General features: G+C 40.0%; 1 protein-coding gene across 3 annotated transcripts in view; it reads left to right on the forward strand.

Moving 5' to 3' along the window:
* The first annotated feature begins 328 nt into the window (after positions 1 to 328).
* Adgrg2 (adhesion G protein-coupled receptor G2) overlaps positions 329 to 20233 on the forward strand; it is a 131811-nt gene continuing 111906 nt past the window's right edge. For 2 of the 3 annotated variants that reach the window (XM_075957800.1, XM_075957801.1), the window contains exon 1: positions 355 to 409. The gene's annotated coding sequence lies outside the window, so the exon portion shown is untranslated. Of the gene's footprint in view, positions 410 to 20233 lie in introns of all 3 variants that reach the window. The other variant, XM_075957802.1, reaches the window with a different exon arrangement.

Below are 20233 nucleotides of genomic sequence, written 5' to 3' on the forward strand. Positions count from 1 at the left end.
TCCCACTTATCACAAGTGTGTGCCGCTCGAAGTAGCGGGACCAGATCTTTGAGGGATCAAGGAGACCCCCTAAAGGTAAGCTGCTGGGTGGAGGCTGGGGTGGGGAAGCACACTGGGCTGGCCGACCAGCATCCCAGGGATTCCCCACCGCGGGGCTGAAGCTCCCGGCGGGGCAGCTTCCCGGTGTTAGCTCCCCGCCTGCTCCCCACCTCCACGCCCAGCCCCGCCACGCTGATCGCCCGCCGCACCACGCCGGGCCGGGCAGCTGCAGAGCGGGCGGGCGAGTGGTCCGGGAGCGGCGGGGGCGGCGCCCAGCCCGCGGGAGGGAGGAGGAGGGACACGGCCCGACCAAAAGGGGAAAAGGAGGGCGCGAGGGCGCCAGCAGCCAGCCGGTCTCCAGGACCCACAGGTAAGTGTGTGGCGCCCAGAAAAGGGATCTGAACCTCTAGGAGTACTAAGACCTAAGCTGCTGAGCCGACGACGGGCTATGGGCCCCAGGGGGCTCGATGACCGGGAGCCTGACGGTGTTGCTCGCTGGATTGGTGGCTCTGAGCTGGAGTTCTTGGGCCGTCTTGAAAGGCAGAGGCAAAGCAAGGAGTCCAGCGGTCCCACAGTGGGGAAGTACGTGTGGTGGGAAAGCCCAAATTTATCCCTGGGGGGGACCCTTGAATCGCAAAGCATTAAATGATCGCAGACCTTCCCCACTCCTCTGGGCAAAGGAGCTGTGAGCCTTACTCAGGAGGACAAGCTGCTAACACGGGACTTCCCGGGACTCGGTTTACTGTGTCTGGGAAGTGGGTGCGATGATACTGAAGGAATGTAGATAGAACGAGGACCCAGGACGTCTGGGCACAGCACCAGCAGGCAGGGCCCAGAACAAGTGGCCCCAGGTTGCAAGGGGATGGGCCAGCATCACAGAACCAAGGGGATGGTTATCATCTGAAAAGAGGCTAGTGATTTGGGGGTGTACACGTTTTCACCGAAGCTTGAGTTTCAAAACTCCATAACCATATACAAAGTGAGAAGGAGAAAGAGAGCTGGCCCGCCTCACATGAGACACAGGAAGCGTGACACCGAAGTGTCCCGTGGCTGCTTATACAGGAACAGTTCTAGACTGGCCTGGCACAAATGTATGAATCCCCTGGGGAGCTTTTAAAAATGAGGTTCTGATTCAGTAGGTCTGGGGTGGAACCCAGAGTCTGCGTTTCTGTCCAAGCACTCAGCCGTATTTATGGGCCACACTCTGTAGCTACATCTACAGAACTGCTTTTTGTCCAACAGGCTGAAAAGCTGAAGAAAAAATGGGTAGTCGGGAGACAGGACAGAATCCTAAGACTCTCAACCCCATCTCTAACCCAGACACACGAGATGAAAAAGGTTAATCAGTTGCTAATGGACTAAAAGTGAAATGTTTTACTTTTCTTCCCAACTTTCTAGCCAACGAGAGGCTCCGATAACAAAGCCTCTGGCTTCATGGACTTGCTACCTGCACTTGGCTTAATGATGTGATAATGCTTTACATTTCTTTTTAAACAATGGAGCTCCAGTTTTTATTTGTTCTGGGCTCCACAAATTTTGTAGTGGATCCTGTCTTCTAGTGGAGCCGTGTTTGATTAGGGTTCAAACTGGTGGGTGACGGCGAGGAAAAGATTATTAGTTTCTGCAGTTTATTCTGATCTGTCTGAATTTCTCTTTGGCTAGCTTAAATAAGTTTATGGGTACGGAACCCTAGGCATGCATGGTATGGTAGAATTTGTTGCTCTTATTTATAATTAATATTCATGATTAACAATGCATTAGAGCATTGTTATTTTTAAAGGAGCTTGTTTATGCCCATCTATAAATTTTATAAATCCCAGCACATGGGGAGAAGAGGCAGGAGGATCAGGAATTCAAGGTCATCTTTGCTATGTAGTATATGTAAGGCAGGCTTTGGCTTCTCATGAGACCCTGTCTCAAAAAAAAAAAAGAAAGAAAAACAAAAACTTTTTTTTTAAAAGAGAGTTTGTTACTACATGATTCAATTAAGTTTGGTGTCTGTCAAAATAATCTGGAAGTCAACTGAAAAATATGTGCTGTTTCCATATTATTTGGGGATTCTTTAGTGAGTCAGGCAGTTTCGCTTAGGTGAGATCTAGAGTGAACTGGACATCACTTTATTTGGCTGCTTGCATGGGTCAAACGCAAAGCTGGAATATAAAAGCAGCTAAAATTTTGTAGTTATTCAGGGATATTGTTTTCCATGGCCTCAGCACCATGCCAGCCCTGATCGGATTCCCTTCTGCTTTTATCATCCCCACATCCTTGCAAGGTGACTTTCAATAAATAGGAACACTTTAGCCACTGCAAAGACACTGAGCAAATGCAGGGTCAGTGTTCTGTGTGTGAATCATTCTTGCCCCAAACCCCCACAGACTGCAGGTGTGTGTATTTTTCTGAAAGGAAAAAAAAATGTTACAAATACAGAAACGAAAAAAAAAGTGCAACTAATTATGGATATGGGTCTGCTCAGCTGAGGGAGAAAAAGTCAGAGAAATGGAATTTCATTGGTAGGTTTGGCCAGGAAATTCACTGTTTTGGTACCATGAGGTGCCTTCCAGAAATGGCTAAGTAAGTTTGCTCAGGTGCTGTGGAAAGCCAGCAAAGAAGTGGATTTTCCAAGACTGGTACAGTCATTCTAGAGACTCAGGGAGGTGGGGATATCACAACATATGTCTGACCTTAGCAAAAGCCTGAGAAAGGTACGCATGTCAAGAACAAGTGTTCTTTTAAAATGCTTATGCTCTCAAAAACACGTAATTATTTAATGTGTGTGGACCTTACTTCCAGGCATGGTGGGAGGTGGTGTAATCAAAATATTTGTGGGGGGGGGGGGGAAATCATAAAATAAATCCCGTAAAAAAGTCTGGTGAACACTTCCATTTTATAAATCTCTTTAATTCTTGAGTATACTTTGTGTTTTTTAAATTGAAGTATAACATTTATTTAAAAAATCGTTTTTAGTGTAAGATTCTAAAAACACATATAGTCATGTAACTACCATCATATCAAAATAGAACTCCATCACCCCCAAAACTTCTCTATTGATTCTTTGTATTCAACCTCTCTGACCACTCTCAGTCCCTGTAATTCTGCCTTTTCTATAATGGTCCATGAATGAAATCATATGCTATATTTATAGCCTTCTGAGTCTAGCTTCTGTTACCTAAGACAGTGCATTTGAGATTTGACCTACGTTGGTGAGTATCCCCATTGTTTGTTCTTTTTATTGCTGAGTCGTATTCCATACTTTATCCACTATTAACTCTTGATGATTATGAAGAAAGCCAAAATAAACATTCACAGATAGCATTTTATGTGACTATACATTTTCATTTCGCTTGCTTTAATATTTAAAAGTAAGGTTGCTGTTTTGAATGGGAAGCTACCTTTATTTGTAAGAATCTGTTTAACTTTTCCAGAGAGGTTATACCATTTTGTTTGTTTGTTTGTTCATTTTGTGGTACTGGGGATTGGACCTAGGGCTTCACACATGCTAAGCGAGTGCTTGCCCCTAACTTCCATCTCCAGCTTGGGTTGTCCTATTTTTGCCTTCCTGTCATTGATGGAGAAGTCCAGGTGTTTGGCACTTGGTATCTTGGTTTATTTTATTTTAAAAATTTTGTTGCTGATGGTTTTTTGATTGTACGTTGCTTTTTATTTGTACACTGAAAGTACTGCTATCTCAAATCTTGATTAATTATAAGTGCTTGCCATTCCTCCTGATTTGTTTGGTTTTGCCTTTCAGAGAAACAACTGGGTCACTCCATCTTATTTTATTTATGTTATGTTTCGAATGCATCACTGTATCTTCCCTAGTCATTACCTTAACAAACACACGCACATGCACACATGCATACACACAAGCACACATGCACACACAAGGATACATGCAATATATCGCAGCCAAATGGTGATGTCGTTGTATGATTATGACCGAAACACCAGCACACTGCTGTCACATATATCCTTGGTGGGTTTCCCTTTTGTTTTTAGCCATCCTCATGGTTCTCTAATGGCGTCTACTTGTGGCTTTAGTTTGATCTTCTTTATTATTTGGTTATGGGCAGATATAAAGTGAAGTATATACTCTTTTTATCCCCTCTGGGTGTCTGGTTTTTGAATCATAATGATTCTTCACTTAATAAGATGTAATTTCCCTGTGAGACATATGTATGGAAAATTAACTATTCAGTCTGTGACCTACCTTTTAATTTCTTAATGATTTTACTTTGAAGATCAGAACTTTTTAATTTTGATAAAGTCTAATCAAAGGTGTTTTATGGATAACATAACCAGCCTAATAATATTTGTCTGCCCCAAGATCGCTAAGATTTTCTCCTGTGTTTTCTTCTACATATTTTATTATTGCTTGATCTCTCTCTCACACAAATACACACACACACATATGTATGTGACTTCATTGCTAATTTTATTAAGGTTTGCTTTTCATGTATAAACATCCCGTTGCAACATCATCAGTTAAAATGACTCTCCTCCCTCTCCATTATATCCTCCTGACTCCCTTGTTACAAATGGACTACATATGTGTGTTTATTTTAATTCCTCTATTGGACTCCACTTATCGATATGACTCTTTTACACTAATTCTGTACTGTAGGCCTTTCAATTTTTTTCTTATGAGACTCATGCATCCAAGGCTAGCTTCAAACTTGAATTCAGTGTGTAGCTATGTATGATCATGGACTTTTGATATTCCTGCCTCCACCTCCCAAGTGCTGAGATTACAAGCATGAATCACTGCACTGAGTTTATAATGGTGCTGGGCACATAAACCAGGTTCTCACATGTTATACAAACACTCTACTAACTGAGCAATAGCCTCATTTACCGTGTGCATTTTATAAGTAAATCTCCAGATTGCTTTTTGTTATGTAGTATCTGTTGCTTTTAGAAATTGTGCCAGTGCGCCCCTTCAGCCCTTCATTTGCTAATTTCTGTACTGTTGAGTAAGAAAGCTATTTAATTTTCATAGATATTTATCTTACATTCAAGCCATCTTGCTGAAACTTATTCATTTGGTAGTTTTTCAGTTGTTTTTTTTCTAGACTTTTCAAGGTACACCATCAAACTGTCTTTGAACAATTAAGGGATCCATTCCTTATATTTTTACCTCATTCCATTTGTCTTAGTGGCCTGGCTTCCTTCTGGAATAATGTCGGATAACAGTTTCTAACTTGAGTAGAAAGTCTTTTAAATGTTCTATTTTGTTGTAAAGTTCCAGTAGCTACTCTTACCTTTGGAACGTTTCTTAACATTTTTAGCTTGTTATAAGTCTGAAGTTTAATTTGAAAATTTTGTAGTGCTTGAAATTATTTTATTCACTGAAGATCTAACAGGTTTGTGGCCAGTTCATCTTTCTGGTTTTAAGAGTTCAATATTGATTTTTTTGGAGAAGTTCATATAGAATTAAAGCAAATGGCTTTATATAGACAGATTATTTATGAAATGGAAAAATTTAATAACGTTCTTATGGACGTATGCTGGGGACAGAGTGGGAGGCAAGACATAAAAGGGTTGTTTTAACTTTCCACACGTATGAACGCAATAGCTTTGTGGTATCCTTCAAACTTCCATGGCCACCATTCTCACTGAAAATGTATTTTATATTCAACTCCTGTTAACGTATATCTGTAGATAATTGAAACAAAATCTCTCAAAGTATATGCATTACATCCTGATATTTTCCACTCTCTCCCATCTGTTCTCTTTCCTTTCAACATGATGGTGATTTTCTAAGTTGGTTTGATCATGCTCTCATACGATTTCCTGGCACACTTTGTAAAGTACTGCTTTATAAAGCTTTTTGGGGCCAGCGAGATTTCTCAGCAAGTAAAGCAAGTAAAGGCTTGCCATGCAAGCCTGCTGATGTGAATTCAATTCCTGGAGCCCACAGTGGAAGGAGAGAACCCATTCCAGGCAGTTACCTCCGACCTCCGCATGTGCACCGTGGCATGCGTGAACGCACTGGTTCTCTCTCTTTCTCTCCCTCTCTCCACTCTCCCTCTCACACACGCCCCACAGAGAGGAAAACACACAAAATAATGAGAAATAATTTTTACTATAATTTGAATTTTTAAAATTCTCTGGGTTCTGCTGGTTTGTATCCAGGACACATTCATTTTTTCTATTAACTCATTCTGAGATAGAAAGTGAGAAAACTACCCATTTTTCTTTCTCTAATGATCATGTAGCTCTAAACCAGGGTTCAGTCTTGACCCCAAAGGCTAGCCAGTAAAGACAGTCATATAATTCCACAGCACAAAACTCTTTAATTACCTCCTACAACAGTTAGGGTGAATCTCTAAGGACCCACTGTAGCCTCCTTTCTCTCTTTTCTTCTCATATTTCTGCAAACAAACTGGCCACCGTGCTGTTTCTCAACTAGAGCACGCATTTGCTCTCCTGCCAGCCCTTGCCTGTGCTGTGCTTCCTGCCTGGAACACCACTTTACCAGGTAGTCCCAGAACTCGTTTCCTGGTTTTTCTAGTGTCCTCTCAAACCCTCCTTCTAAACATCAGTCTCCCCGAAGGCTGGACAGATCCCGGCTCTTATCCCACTTTGGATGTTAATGATAATACTATTTATTACCTGGAACTCTATTATTAAATCAGTTTGTCTAGTGAGTCCACACTTTCCCTCCTGATAGAATATAAGTTCCAAAGGGACAAGAACTTTGCTTTTCTCGCTGTTGTCAAGGTCTAGAATACACGTGGGCCACAGAAGGTACGCAAACTACGTGTTGAATATTGAATGGCTGTACAAAGGTTCAGAATCATGCCTAGAATCTACAAGAAAGAGCATATGGATTCTAACTCAATATGCTACACCCATCTGAGCAAGGTTAGTGTGAAATTTTCTTTAGGCTAAGTGTTAAATATACTCTAGGGCAGTGGTTCTCAACTTATGGGTTGCGACTCCTTTGGGGGATGCATGTCAGATATCCTGCATATCAGATATTTACATTATGATTCATAGCAGTAGCCAAATTACAGTTATGAAGTAACAATGAAATAATTTTGTGGTTAGGGTCACTACAACATGAGGAACTATATTAAAGGGTAACCGTATTAGAAGGTTGAGAACCACTCTAGGGGAAGCAGTTCATTAACTATTAGACACCCCTCTGGTAGCCACTACATTTCCAACTCTGCAATAATAAAAATGATGGCTGATAGCTATTATTTGCCTAGTGGGCACACTCTTTCTGCTTTGTTTGTATGAGCTCACTTAATCTTCCCTGCCACCTGAGGCAAAAGTCTTATTACTTTACAGAAGAGAGAACTGAGGCCCAGAAAAAATTTAGTACCTTGTCTATGGTCATACAGAAGACAAGTAGAGATGTGGGTTTTGATTCGAAAGCCCATGTACTTAATAATGCTCCTAGCAGAAGCTAGAATTCTCAGCAAGTAAGAATGCTTAGTGGGCAAGCCTGATGACCTGAGTTCAAACCCTGGAACCCATGATGGAAAGAGAACAATTCCTGCCCTTTATTTATTTATAGTTATGGCTCTCTTAGTGTAGTGGTTCTCAACACGGAGTGGCTTCTGGCAATGTCTGGAGCCATTTCTGTTGTGCTAACTGGCACCCAGTAGGTAGAGATCATAGATGCTACTGAACATCCTATATTGCACAGGTTACCCCTGCCCATATGTCAGTAGTACTCGGGTAGAGAAACTTGGCTTTGACACAGTGCTTCTGAAAGCTGTCTGTCTGTTAGAATCATGTGAGCAGTTTAAAAACTAAATAGCAATGTTTGGGGCCAATTTTATTTATTTTATTTTTTTAATTAATTTATTAATTTATTAAAGATTTCTGTCTCTTCCCCGCCACCGCCTCCCATTTCCCTCCCCCTCCCCCAATTAAGTCTCCCCCCGGCCCGAAAAGCAATCAGGGTTCCCTGTCCTGTGGGAAGTCCAAGGAACCCCCACCTCCATCCAGGTCCAGTAAGTTGAGCATCCAAACTGCCTAGTCTCCCACAAAGCCAGTACATGCAGTAGGATCAGAAACCCATTGCCATTGTTCTTGAGTTCTCAGTAGTCCTCATTGTCCGCTATGTTCAGAGAGTCCGGTTTTATCCTAGGCTTTTCCAGACCCAGGCCAGCTGGTCTTGGTGAGTTCCCAATAGAACATCCCCATTGTCTCAGTGTGTGGGTTCATGGGGCCAATTTTAACCTGAGCAATCCGCCACGAGTTCCCAGAGTTGCCTAGCAGTTCGACTGTACACTGGCTTTACTTTCCAGTGCCCCACAAGAGCTGGTTTACACTTCCTTTTATTTTCTTTGCACTTGCCATGAGCTCAATCGACAAGAATCTCTTCCTATCTGCACCATCTTAACTCCCAGCACACTCATCTTTGAAAAAATACAACACTCCCCACCATGACTGTGAAACTGTGAAGGAGACGCCACTTCCGTGTCACAGCAATGCCTTGTCTGGGCTCTGGAAAACAGGAAAAAGAATGCCAGCATATCCTTTATCTGGATTTTTTAAAAACTAACATTTCATCCTATTTCCCTTATCTTTTGCATTCTTACCCTTGCAATGCATTTATTTCTGAACTACTAGATAATAAGTTATAGACTCCATGTCCCTTTACTCCCAAATATTTTAAGTGTGAGTTTCCTAACAATAAGAATACTCTCTTACAAAATCTTACAAAACTTGCTGCTATCAATCCAGTAAATTTAACACCGAGAAGATAATGATATCTAATCTACTATTTCTATTTCAACTTTGACACATATATAGACTTGATAAAGTTCTATACAGCACCTCTTCCTTCTAGTACAGGGTGGGATTGCAGATGCATTTACTTGTCCTGTTTCTTAGTCTTTTTTAATCTGAGTTATTTTTAAATCCTTTATTTTTCTTTATTCCTCCCTCTTTCCCTTCCTTCCTCCCTCCCTCCCTCCCTCCTCTCTTTCTTTTCAAAAGACACGATAGACCTGGCTGGCCTGGAACTCACAGAAATCTGCCTCCCAAGTGTAACAATTAAAGGTGTGTGCTGTACATCAACCTTTTTATATCTTTTAAAGGACAATAATACTTATAATGAATACAGAGACCACTATATTTATTTATTTGCTTGTTTATGAGTCACATGTTTATCCAGCTGGCCTAGAACTCATAATGTTGCTAAAGATGACCTCGGACTTCTCACCCTCCTGCCTTCACGCCCCAAGTGTTGAGATTATAGGTGTGTACCACCAACATACCTGGTTTAACTGGGGATTGAACCTAGGGATTTGTGAATATTAGCAAGCACTCTACTCCATCTTTTTAGAGATAAAACACCTCTCATTTGTGCTTATCTAGTGTTTCTTTCTTTCTTTTTTTTTTATTTGGTTTTTCGAGACAGGGTTTCTCTGTGGCTTTGGAGCCTGTCTTGTAACTAGCTCTGTAGACCAGGCTGGTCTCGAACTCACAGAGATCCGCCTGCCTCTGCCTCCCGAGTGCTGGGATTAAAGGCGTGCGCCACCATCGCCCGGCTCTAGTATTTCTTGTCATCAGACATAGGTTATATATTTGGAGCCCAAATATTATACAAAAGATAATGTGTCCTTCTTAGAGCACGACATCTTGGGGACTCGTGTTGCCCATCTCCTACTGACTGGTGATGGTCATTGTGATCACCCAGTGAAGTTGTTGTATCATTCCCCAGTGTGTAGCCACAGTTACTGTCTTTTCCTTTAAAATCAGCAAGCTTTGGAAAGACACAAATGTTGTGCTCCTCATTAATTCTTCTTCACTATAGCTTTAGTGATCAATTTGCCTGATCAATCTTTAATGTGATGGTTGAAAATAATGATTCTTCTAACTCTCGCTAGTCTAGGCAAGAACCATACTGTCTCCCCTATTTATTTATATATTCATTTATTTATTATTGATAGAAACTCATGAATTCCTATGTTTTAATGGTTTACAATTTATTAACATACATGCTTAGTTTGGTTGCCCAATTGTGATGGACTTATTTTTTTTCCTAGTACTGGGGATTGAATTTAGTGCCTTATATACAGTAAGCAAATTTCTACTACAGAGCTAAATCGCCAGCCTTAAAACTTAGTTCTATGTTCTGTTTGGTTCTTTCTTTAGTGAACTCTGTTTCTGGGCCATTTCTGTAAGTTTATCCTTATGTTTTAACATCTACTCTCTCCTGTAGCTCCACATCTCCCCTCCATCTGGTCACTTCTCAGAGGAATTCTTCAAACGATACTTAAACCAAACTGCTTTAAATTTTCCCCTCGTGTGGTCCAATTGGAATATGACATTGTCCCCAGTCCCTGATAAACTCCATAATGCCAAGTACAGCTGTCACTTCCCCAACTTACCATGCTTGACAATGAAGAGCACGTCTCTGTTTTTCATATTTTATTGAAAATAGAATATTTTATCATACATATATCCTGATTATATTTCCCCTTTCCTCTACTCCTTCCAGTTCCTCCTCACCTTCCCTTCCCTCCAGATCCACTCCTTTTCTGTCTCTCATTAGAAAAAAAAACAGGCTTCTAAGAGAAGAGATAATAACCAAACATGACAAAAATAAAATATAACAAGATAAAGCAAAAACTTTCATATTGCAGTTGGACATGATAACCCAACAGAAGTAAAAGTACCCTAAGAGCAAGCACCAGAGTCAGAGACCCACTCTTTCACGCAGTAACAAGTCCCATAAAAAATACAAAGCTGAGGGCTGGAGAGACAGCTCAGTGATTAACAGCAGTGGCTGCTCTTCCAGAGGACCCAGGTTCAATTACCAGCATCCACATGGCAGCTCACAACTATCTGTAACTCAAGTTCCAGTGGATCTGACTCCCTCACACAGACATGCAGGTCAAACACCAATGCATATAAAAATAAAAAAAAATTTAAAAAAGAAAATATGTAAAAAAATAAAAAGCTAATAGCTATAATGTATACATAAAGGGCCTAATGTCATCCCATGTAGGCCCTGTGTTTGCTGCTTCAGTCTCTGTGAGTCTCATATGCACCTTGCTTAGTTGATTCAGAGGTCCTTGTTCTTCTGGTGTCCTCCACCCCCTTTAGGTCTTATAATCTTTATGCCTCCTCTTCTGCGGGATTCCCTGAGCTCTGTCTGAGAGGAACGATTTGATAGAGACCTCCCATTTAGACTCTTTGCATAATGTCTGGCTGTGGGTTGCTACATCTGTTCCCATCTGCTGGCAGGGGAAGTTTTTCTGATGATGACTGGATAAGGCACCGATCTATGAGTATAGCAGAATATCATTAGCAGTCATTTTATTGATACATTTTTTAAACCAGTAGTATTTGGTTTAACCTGAGGTCTCTGGTTCTTGGTTACCCAAATAGTATTGGGTATGGGTTCCTTCTCATGGAGTGGCCTTAATGGGCCTTAAGTCAAATCAGACATTGCTTGGTGACTCCCACAAGTTCTGTGCCACCATTGCCTCAGCAAATCTTTCAGACAGGACAGATGGTAGGTCAAAGGTATTATGACTGGGTTGGTGCTTACTTTTCTCTTTTGGAAGCCTGCAACATACCTTCCCTTGCCAAAGAAACTAGCATGTAGGATGACGACTTCATGTAGGCACCAGCTCATCTTTTTCATGTTCAGTGAGTTGTGCGGGTGTTGTCCTGTGCAATGGGGACCCACTGTCAGTTTGCAGAGAGCAACCCATTGTCTTATAAACAGCCTAGGTTGTTTGAAGATTTCCATTAGACCTTTTGGCCAACGACTCAATTGAATGCAACCCAGTCCCGCCACTGGAAGCCTTGCCTGGCTACAAGAGTTAGCCAGTTGAGACTCAGTATCCTTCACTACTAGGAGTCCTCATCAGGATCACCTTCATAAATTTCAGAATGTTTCCACTGCACTAGCTTTCTCTAAGACCCACCAAATGCCCCCTAATTCGAGCTGTTTCTCTCTGTGCTCTCTCCCTCCATTCTGTCTCCCCTACCACCTGCTCCCTCCTGTTCCCTTCCCCACTGCTGTCAGTCTCCCCACAAAATCTATTCTATTCCCCCTCCCAGGGAGATCCATGTATTCCTCCTAGACCCCTCCTCTTTACCTCTGGGTTTATGGGTTATGACTTGGTTACCATTAACTTAATGGCTTAAATCCACTTATAAGTAAGTATATACCATATTTGTCTCTCTGGGTCTGGGTAACCTCATTCAGGATGATTTTTTTATGGTTCCATCCATTTAGCTGCAAATTTCATGATGCCACTTTTTTTTTCCCGGCTGAGTGATGCTCTATTGTGTAAATGTACTACATTTTATTTATCCATTCTTCAGTTGAGGGATATCTAGGTTGTTTCCAGGTTCTGGCTATTAGGAATAAGGCCGCAATAAAGATGGCTGAGCAAGTATCCTTGTGGTAGGATGGATCATCTTTTGGGTATATGCCCAACTCATCTTTTGGGTATATAGCTAGATAGGTAGTTTGATTCCCAATTTCTGAGAAACTGTCATATTGATCTTCATCGTGACTGTACAAGTTTGCATTCCAGTCCAGCAGTGGAGAGTGTTCCCCTTGCTCCACATCCTCACCAGCATGAACTGTCACTTGAGTTTTTGATCATAGCCATTCTGACAGGTGAAAGATGGAATTTCAAAGTCGTTTTGATTTGCATTTCCCCAATTGTTAAGGATGTTGAACATTTTTAAAAAATGTTTCTCAGCCATTTGAGATTTTTCTATTGAGAATTCTCTGTTTAAATATGCATACCATTTTTAATTGGATTATTGTTTTTTGATATCTAGTTTCTTGATTTCTTTATATATTTTGGATTTTAGTCCTCTTTGAGATGTAGAGTTGGTAAAAATCTTTTCTCATTCTGTATCCTACTGCTTTGTCCAATTGATGATGTCCTTGACCTTACAGAAGCTTTTCAATTTCATGAGGTACCATTCATTAATCATTGATCTTAGTGCCTGTGCTATTACCATTCTGTTCAGAAAGTCCTTTTCTGTGTCAATGCATTCAGGGCTTTTCCTCAATTTATTTTCTATCAGGTTCAGTGTATCTGGTTTTATGTTAAGGTCTTTGATCCACTTGGAGTTGAGTTTTGTACAGGGTGATAAATATGGATCTATTTGTATTCTTCTACATGAAGACATTCCATTTGACTAGCACCATTTAATGAAGATGCTGTCTTTTTGCCCAGTGTGTATTTGTGGCTTATTTTTCAAAAATCAGGTGATAGTACATGCTTGGATTTATATCTGAGTCTTCAGTTCGATTCCGTTGACCAAAATGGCTATTTTTATAGCAATAACGTGGTTTTTATTACTACACCTCTGCAGTACACCTTGAAGTCAGGGATGGTGATACCTCCGGAAATTCTTTTTTTGTACAGGATTGTTTTAGTTATACTGGGCTTTTTGTTTTTCCATACGAAGTTGTCCTTTCAAAGTCTATAAAAATATTGTGTTGGGATTTTGATGGGAATTGACTTGAATCTGTAGACTGATTTTGGTAGGATGGCCATTTTTGCTATGTTAATCCTACCAACTTATGAGCATGGGAGATCTTTCCGTCTTCTGATATCTTCTTCAGTTTTTTTTTTCTTCAAAGACTTGAAGTTTTTAATCCTACAAGTCTTTCATTTGCTTAGAGCTACCCTGAGATATTTCCTGTTGTTTGCATTCTGAAATGTGTTGTTTTCCTCATTTCTTTCTCAATCCGTTTGTTATCTGCATATATGTGGGTTACTGGGGTTTTTGTTTGTTTGTTTTTAGTTAAGTTTGTATCCAGCCACTCTGATGAAAGTGTTTATCAGTTATAAGAGTTCCCTGGTGAAATTTTTAGGATTATTTATGTATACTATCATATCACCTTCAGATAAAGTTACTTTGACGTCTTCCTTTCCAATTTGTATCTACTTGATTTCCTTCAGTTGTCTTAATGCTCTAGCTGATACTTCAAATACTATATTGAATAGATATGGAGAGAGTGGACAGCCTTGTCTTCTTCCTGATTTTAATGGAATTGCTTTGAGTTTCTCCCCCCATTTAATTTGACCCTGGCTGTTGGCTTGCAGTAATTGCCTTTATTATGTTTAGGTATGTTCCTTATATTGCTAATATCTTCAGGACTTTTTTATTTTTACAACAATCTTATTTTACATACCAATCCCAGTTCCTTCTCCCTCCAGTCCTCCACCTTCTCACCACCCCACCCTCATCCATTTCTCAGAGAGGAGTCAACAAAGTCTGTCACATCACTTAAGGCAGGACCAAGATCCTCCCCACTGTATCTAGGCTGAACAAGGTATCCCTCCTAGGAAATGGGCTCCAAAGTGACAGTTCATGCACTAGGGATACATACTGGTTCCACTGATAGTCGCCCCACAAATGCCCATGACACACAACTGTCACCCACATCCAGAGAGCCTAATTTGGTCTTATGCTGGTTCTCCAGCTGTCAGTCTGAGGTCAGTGAGCTCCCACTAGCTTGAGTCAGTTGTTTCTGTAGGTATCCCCATCATGGTCTTGGCCCCTTTGCTTATAATATCCCTCCACCCTTGCTGTGACTGGACTCCAGGAATTCAACCCCGTGCTTAGCTGCTGATTTCTACATGTGCTTCCATCAGGTACTGGATGAAGGTTCTATGATGACAATTAAGGTAGTCATCAATCTGATTACAGGGGAAGGGTAGTTCAGGTACCCTCTCCACTATTACTTAGATTCTTAGCTGGGGTCATCTTTGTGGTTTCCTGAGAGTTTTCCTAGTGCCTGGTTTCTTGTTAACCCCACAATGGCTCCCTCTTTCAAGATATCTCTTTCCTTGCTCTCCCTCTCTGTCCTTTACCCAACTTGTTCTTCCTGATCTTTCATGTTCTCCTCCCAGCTCCACTTCTCCCCTCTTTACTCCCCTACTATCCTCCTCCCTCCTCACCATGCTACCACTAAGGCAGTATTGTCTACTTCCCCTTCCTAGGGGGATCCATGCATGTCTCTCTTAAAGTTCTCCTTGTTTCCTGTCTCCTCTGGAGCTGTGGATTGTAGTCTGGTTATCCTTTGCTTTATGTTTAATATTCACTTATAAGTGAGTACATACTGTGTTTGTCTTTCTGTGTCTGGGTTACCTCACTCAGGATGTTTTTTTTTCTAGTTCCAACCATTTGCCTGCAAATTAAAATGACTCCCCCCCCCCCACTGATTAGTACTACATTGTGTAAATGTACCACTTTCTTTATCCATTCTTTGGTTGAGGGGTATCTAGGTTGTTTCCAGGTTCTGGCTACTATCAATAGTGCTGCTATGAACATAGTTGAGCAAGTGTCCCTGTGCAGCTTCCTTTGGGTATATGCCCAAGAGTGGTATCCCTGGGTGTTGTTGGAGGCCACTCATTTGTTTCCTGCTGCTCAGACCCCAAAATATCACACAGAAACTGTGTTATTTGCAATACTGTTTGGCCAATAGCGTAAGCATATTTCTAGCTAGCTCTTATATCCTAAACTAACCCATCTCCATTAATTTGTGCATCACCACGAGGTCATAGCCTATCAGCAAAGTTTCAGCAGGCTCTGGTGGAGGCATCTGTCTCCTGTGGCAGCTACATGGCTTCTCCCTGACTCTGGTGACCCTCTCTCTACCTCTCTGTTTGGATTTCCTACCTGGCTTTACTCTGTTAAGTCATTGGCTGAAAGCAATTTTATTCATTAGCCAATAAAAGCAACACATACACAGAAGAACTTTCCACACCAACTGGTTCTTGAGTTAGACTGATTTCCAGTTTTTTGAGAAACTGCCATACTGATTTCCAAAGTGGCTGTACAAGTTCACACTCCCACCAACAATGGAGGAGTGTTCCCCTTACTCTGCATCCTCTCCAGCATAAGCAGTCATTAGTGTTTTTGATCTTAGCCATTCTGACAGCTGTAAGATGGTATCTCAGAGTCATTTTGATTTACATTTCCCTGATGGTTAAGGATGTTGAGCGATTCCTTAAGTGCCTTCTGGCCATTAGAAATTCCTCCGTTGAGAATTCTCTGTTTAGATCTGTACTCCTTTTTAAATGGATTATTTGATATTTTGATATATAGTTTCTTGAATTCTTTGTATATTTTGGAGATGTGGGGTTGGTGAAGATTTTTTTTCTCATTCTGTAGGTTGCATTTTGTCTTATTGACTGTGTCTTTGCCTTACAGAAGGCTCTCAGTTTCAGGAGGTCCCACTTATTAATTGTCGGTCTCAGTGTCTGTGCTACCAATGTTATATTCAGGAAATAGTCTCATTTGCCAATGTGTTTAAGGCTACTTTTCACATTCTCTTTTCTCTTCTATGCGGTGGCTGGATTTGTGTTGAGGTCTTTGATCCATTTGGACTTGAGTTTTGTGCATGGTGATAGATATGGATCTATTTGCCTTCTACATGTTAATATCCAGCTATGCCAGCACCATTTGTTGAAGATGCTTTCTTTTTTCCATTGTATAATTTTAGCTTCTTTGTAAAAAAAAAAAATCAGGTGTTCATGGGTGTGTGGATTAATATCAGTGTCTTCAATTCAGTTTCATTGGTCCACCTGTTTGTTTTTGTGCCAATACCAAACTGTTTTCATTATTATAGCTCTATAGTAGAACTTGAAGTCAGAGATGGTAATGCCCCCAGAAGTTCCTTTCTTGTTTTGGTTATCCTGGGGGTGTTTTGTTTTTCCATACCAAGTTAAGTATTGTTCTTTTAATGTGCTGGAATTTTGACGGGAATTCCATTGAACCTGTAGATTGTTTTTGTAAGATGGCCATTTTTACTCTGTTGATCTTACCTATCCAAGAGCATGGGAGATCTTTCCATTTTCTGACATCTTCTTCAACATCTTTCTTTAGAAATTTAAAGTTCTTGTCATAAACGTCTTCCACTTGTTTGGTTAGAGTTACCCCAAGATATTTTATGTTATTTGTGACTATTGTGAAGGGTGATGTTTTGTTCACCTTTTTCTCAGTATTTTATAATCTGTGTATAAAAGGGCTACTGATTTTTTTGAGTCAATATTATATTCTGCCACATTACTGAAGGTGTTTATCAGCTGTAGAAGTTTCCTTCTCCAGTACTTTTATCACGAAAAGATGGTAGATTTTGTCAAAGGCCTTTTCTGCATATAATGAGATGATAATTTTTTTCTTTCAGTTAGTTTATATGGTAGATTACATGGACTGATTTTCATATATTGATCAATCCCTGCATCTCTGGGGTGAAGTCTACTTGATCATGGTGGATGTTTGATTTCTTCTTGGATTCTGTTTGCTAGTATTTTATTAAGAATTTCTGCATATGTGTTCATAGGAAAATTGGCCTGTAATTCTCTTGAATCTTTGTGTGGTTTGGATATCAGGGCAACTGTGACCTCGTAAAATGAATTGAGTAATGCTCCCTCTGTTTCTATTTTGTGAAATATTTTGAGGAGTAATGGTATTAACTTTTTGAAAGTCTGGTAGAATTTTTTAAATTGATTTTAGCCTTCCGTTTGATTATGTGTTTTCATTGTGTCCCATGAGTATGGGTATGCTGTATATTCATTTTCATTTGAATTCTAGGAAATCCTTAATTTCTGTCTCGACTATTTTCCATTTTCCATTCAGTAGTGAGTTTTTTGGTTTCCACGAGTTTGTAAATTTTCTGTTGTTATGTTAAAATCCAGATTTAATCTGTGGTGATCTGATAGGATACAGGGAGTTATTTTAATCTTCTTATATCTGATGAGACTTGCTTTGTGTCCGAATATGTGGTCAGTTTGGGAGAAAGTTCCATAAGATGCTGAGAAGAAGGAACATTCTTTTGTGCTTGAGTGAAATGATCTGTAAATATCTGTTAGGTCCATTTGGTTTATAATGTCTGTTAGCTCCGGTATTTCCATTTAGTTTTTGTATGGACGACCTGCACATTGGTGAGTGTGGGGTGTTGAAGTCTTCCACTCTTAGTATGTGAGTCAGTATGTGATTTCAGCTGTAATTGTGTTTCTTTTATGAACTTGGGAACACTTGTGTTTGGGGCATAGACATTAAGAATTGAAATGTCATCTTGGTGGATTTTTCCTTTGATGAGTATGTGGTGTCCTTTCCTGTCTCTTTAGGTTAGTTTTGGTTTGAGGTGTATTTTGTTAGATACTAAAATGGCCACATTACCTTGTTTCTTAGGTCCATTAGCTTGGGAAATCTTTTTCCAACCCTTTACCCTATGATAATGTTTATACTTTATGGTGAGGTGTGTTTCTTGGATTCAGCAGAAGGAAATATCCTGTTTTCCCATCTACTCTGTTGGCCTGTGTCTTTTTGTTGGGGAATCGAGACCACTGATATAAGAGATATCATGACCAATGATTGTTGATTCATGTAATTTGCTGTAGTTGTTTCTGGTGGTGGTGATAGTGGTGTGTGTGTATGTTTGGGGGAGCACATGTTTTGCTGGTGCAATTATTTATGTCTTATGTTTTCATAGGTATAGTTAACCTTAGATTTGAGGGTTTTTTCTTCCTTTTTTTAATTTCTCCTTTTTATTGTTTTTATTGAGCTACACATTTCTCCCTGCTCCCCTCCCTTTCTCTCCCTCCCCTTTTATCTTCTCCCATGACCCCCATGCTTGTAATTTACTCAGGATATCTTTTCTTTTTCTCTTTTCTATGTATATCCATTATTTGTTTCTCTTAGGGTCCTCTTTGTTGTCTAGGTTCTCTGGGTTTGTGGACTATAGGCTGGTTTTCTTTGCTTTATGTCTAAAAGCCACTTATGAGTGAGCACATATTATATTTGCCTTTCTGGGTCTGGGTTACCTCACTTTATATATTTTTTCTAGATCCATCCATTTGCCTGCAAGTTTTAAGAGGTCATTATTTTTTTACCTCTGTGTAGTACTCCATTGTGTAAACATACCACATTTTCTTTATCCATTTTAGTTGAGGGGCATCTAGGTTGTTTCCAGATTCTGGCTATTACAAATAATGCTGCTATGAACATAGTTGAGCACATGTCCTTGTGGTATGATTGAACATCCTTTAGGTATATACCCAAAAGTGATATTGGTAAATCTTGAGGTACGTTGTTTCCTAATTTTCTGAGAAATCATCATATTGCTATCCAAAAAGGCTGTACTAGTTTTAACTCCTACCGGCGATGGAGAAGTATTCCCTTTACCATATACCCTCTCCAGCATAAGTTGTTATCAGTGTTTTTGATCTTGGCCATTCTTACAGGTGTAAGATGGAATCTCAGAGGTGTTTTGATTTGCAGTTTTCTGATGGCTAAGGATGTTGAGCAATTTATTAAATGTCTTTCAGCCATTTGAGATTCATCTGTTGAGAGTTCTCTGTTTAGGTGTGTACCCCATTTTTATTGGATTAGATTTTATTTTGATGTCCAGTTTCTTGAGTTCTTTGTATATCTTTGGAGATCAGTCTTTTGTCCAATGTGGGGTTTGTGGAGATGTTTTCCCAATCTGTAGGCTGCCATTTTGTCTTGTTGACTGGATACCAACATGTAGAAGAATGCAAATAGATCCATATCTATTTCCCTGCCCAAAACTCAAGTCCAAATGGATAAAAGACATCAACATAAAACCAACCACTCTGAACCTTATAGAAGAGAAAGTGGGAAGTGCACTTGAATGCATTGGCACAGGAGACCATTTCCTAAATATAACCCCAGTAGCATAGACACCGAGAGCAACAATTAATAAATGGGACCTATTAAAACTGAGAAACTTATTTTTCTTCTAGCTCCTTCTTTAGGTGGATTTGTAGATAGATATTGTTTGAATTTGACTTTATCTTGGAATATCTTATTTTTCTCCCTCTTGGTTATTGAAATTTTTGCTGGGTATAGTAGTCATGGTCTTTTAGAGTCTGCAGGACATCTATTTAGGCCCTTCTGACTTTTACAGTTTCCATTGAGAAGTCAGGTGTAATTCTTATATGTCTGTCTTTATGTGTTATTTTCTGTTTTTCCCTTAAAGCTTTTAATATACTTTCTTTGTTCTGTGTGTTTAGTGTTTTGATTATTATGTGCTGAGGAGGTTTTCTTTTTTGGTCCAATATATTTAATATTCTGTATGCTTCTTGTGTCTTATAGGCATCTCCTTCTTTAGGTTAAGAAAATTATCTTCTATGATTTTGTTGAAAATATTTTTGTGCCTTTGAGCCAGGATTCTTCTCCTTCCTCTATTTCTATTATTCTTAGCTTTGGTCTT

This window comes from Microtus pennsylvanicus, chromosome X, assembly GCF_037038515.1.
Source record: "Microtus pennsylvanicus isolate mMicPen1 chromosome X, mMicPen1.hap1, whole genome shotgun sequence".
NCBI classification, from domain to species: Eukaryota; Metazoa; Chordata; class Mammalia; order Rodentia; family Cricetidae; genus Microtus; species Microtus pennsylvanicus.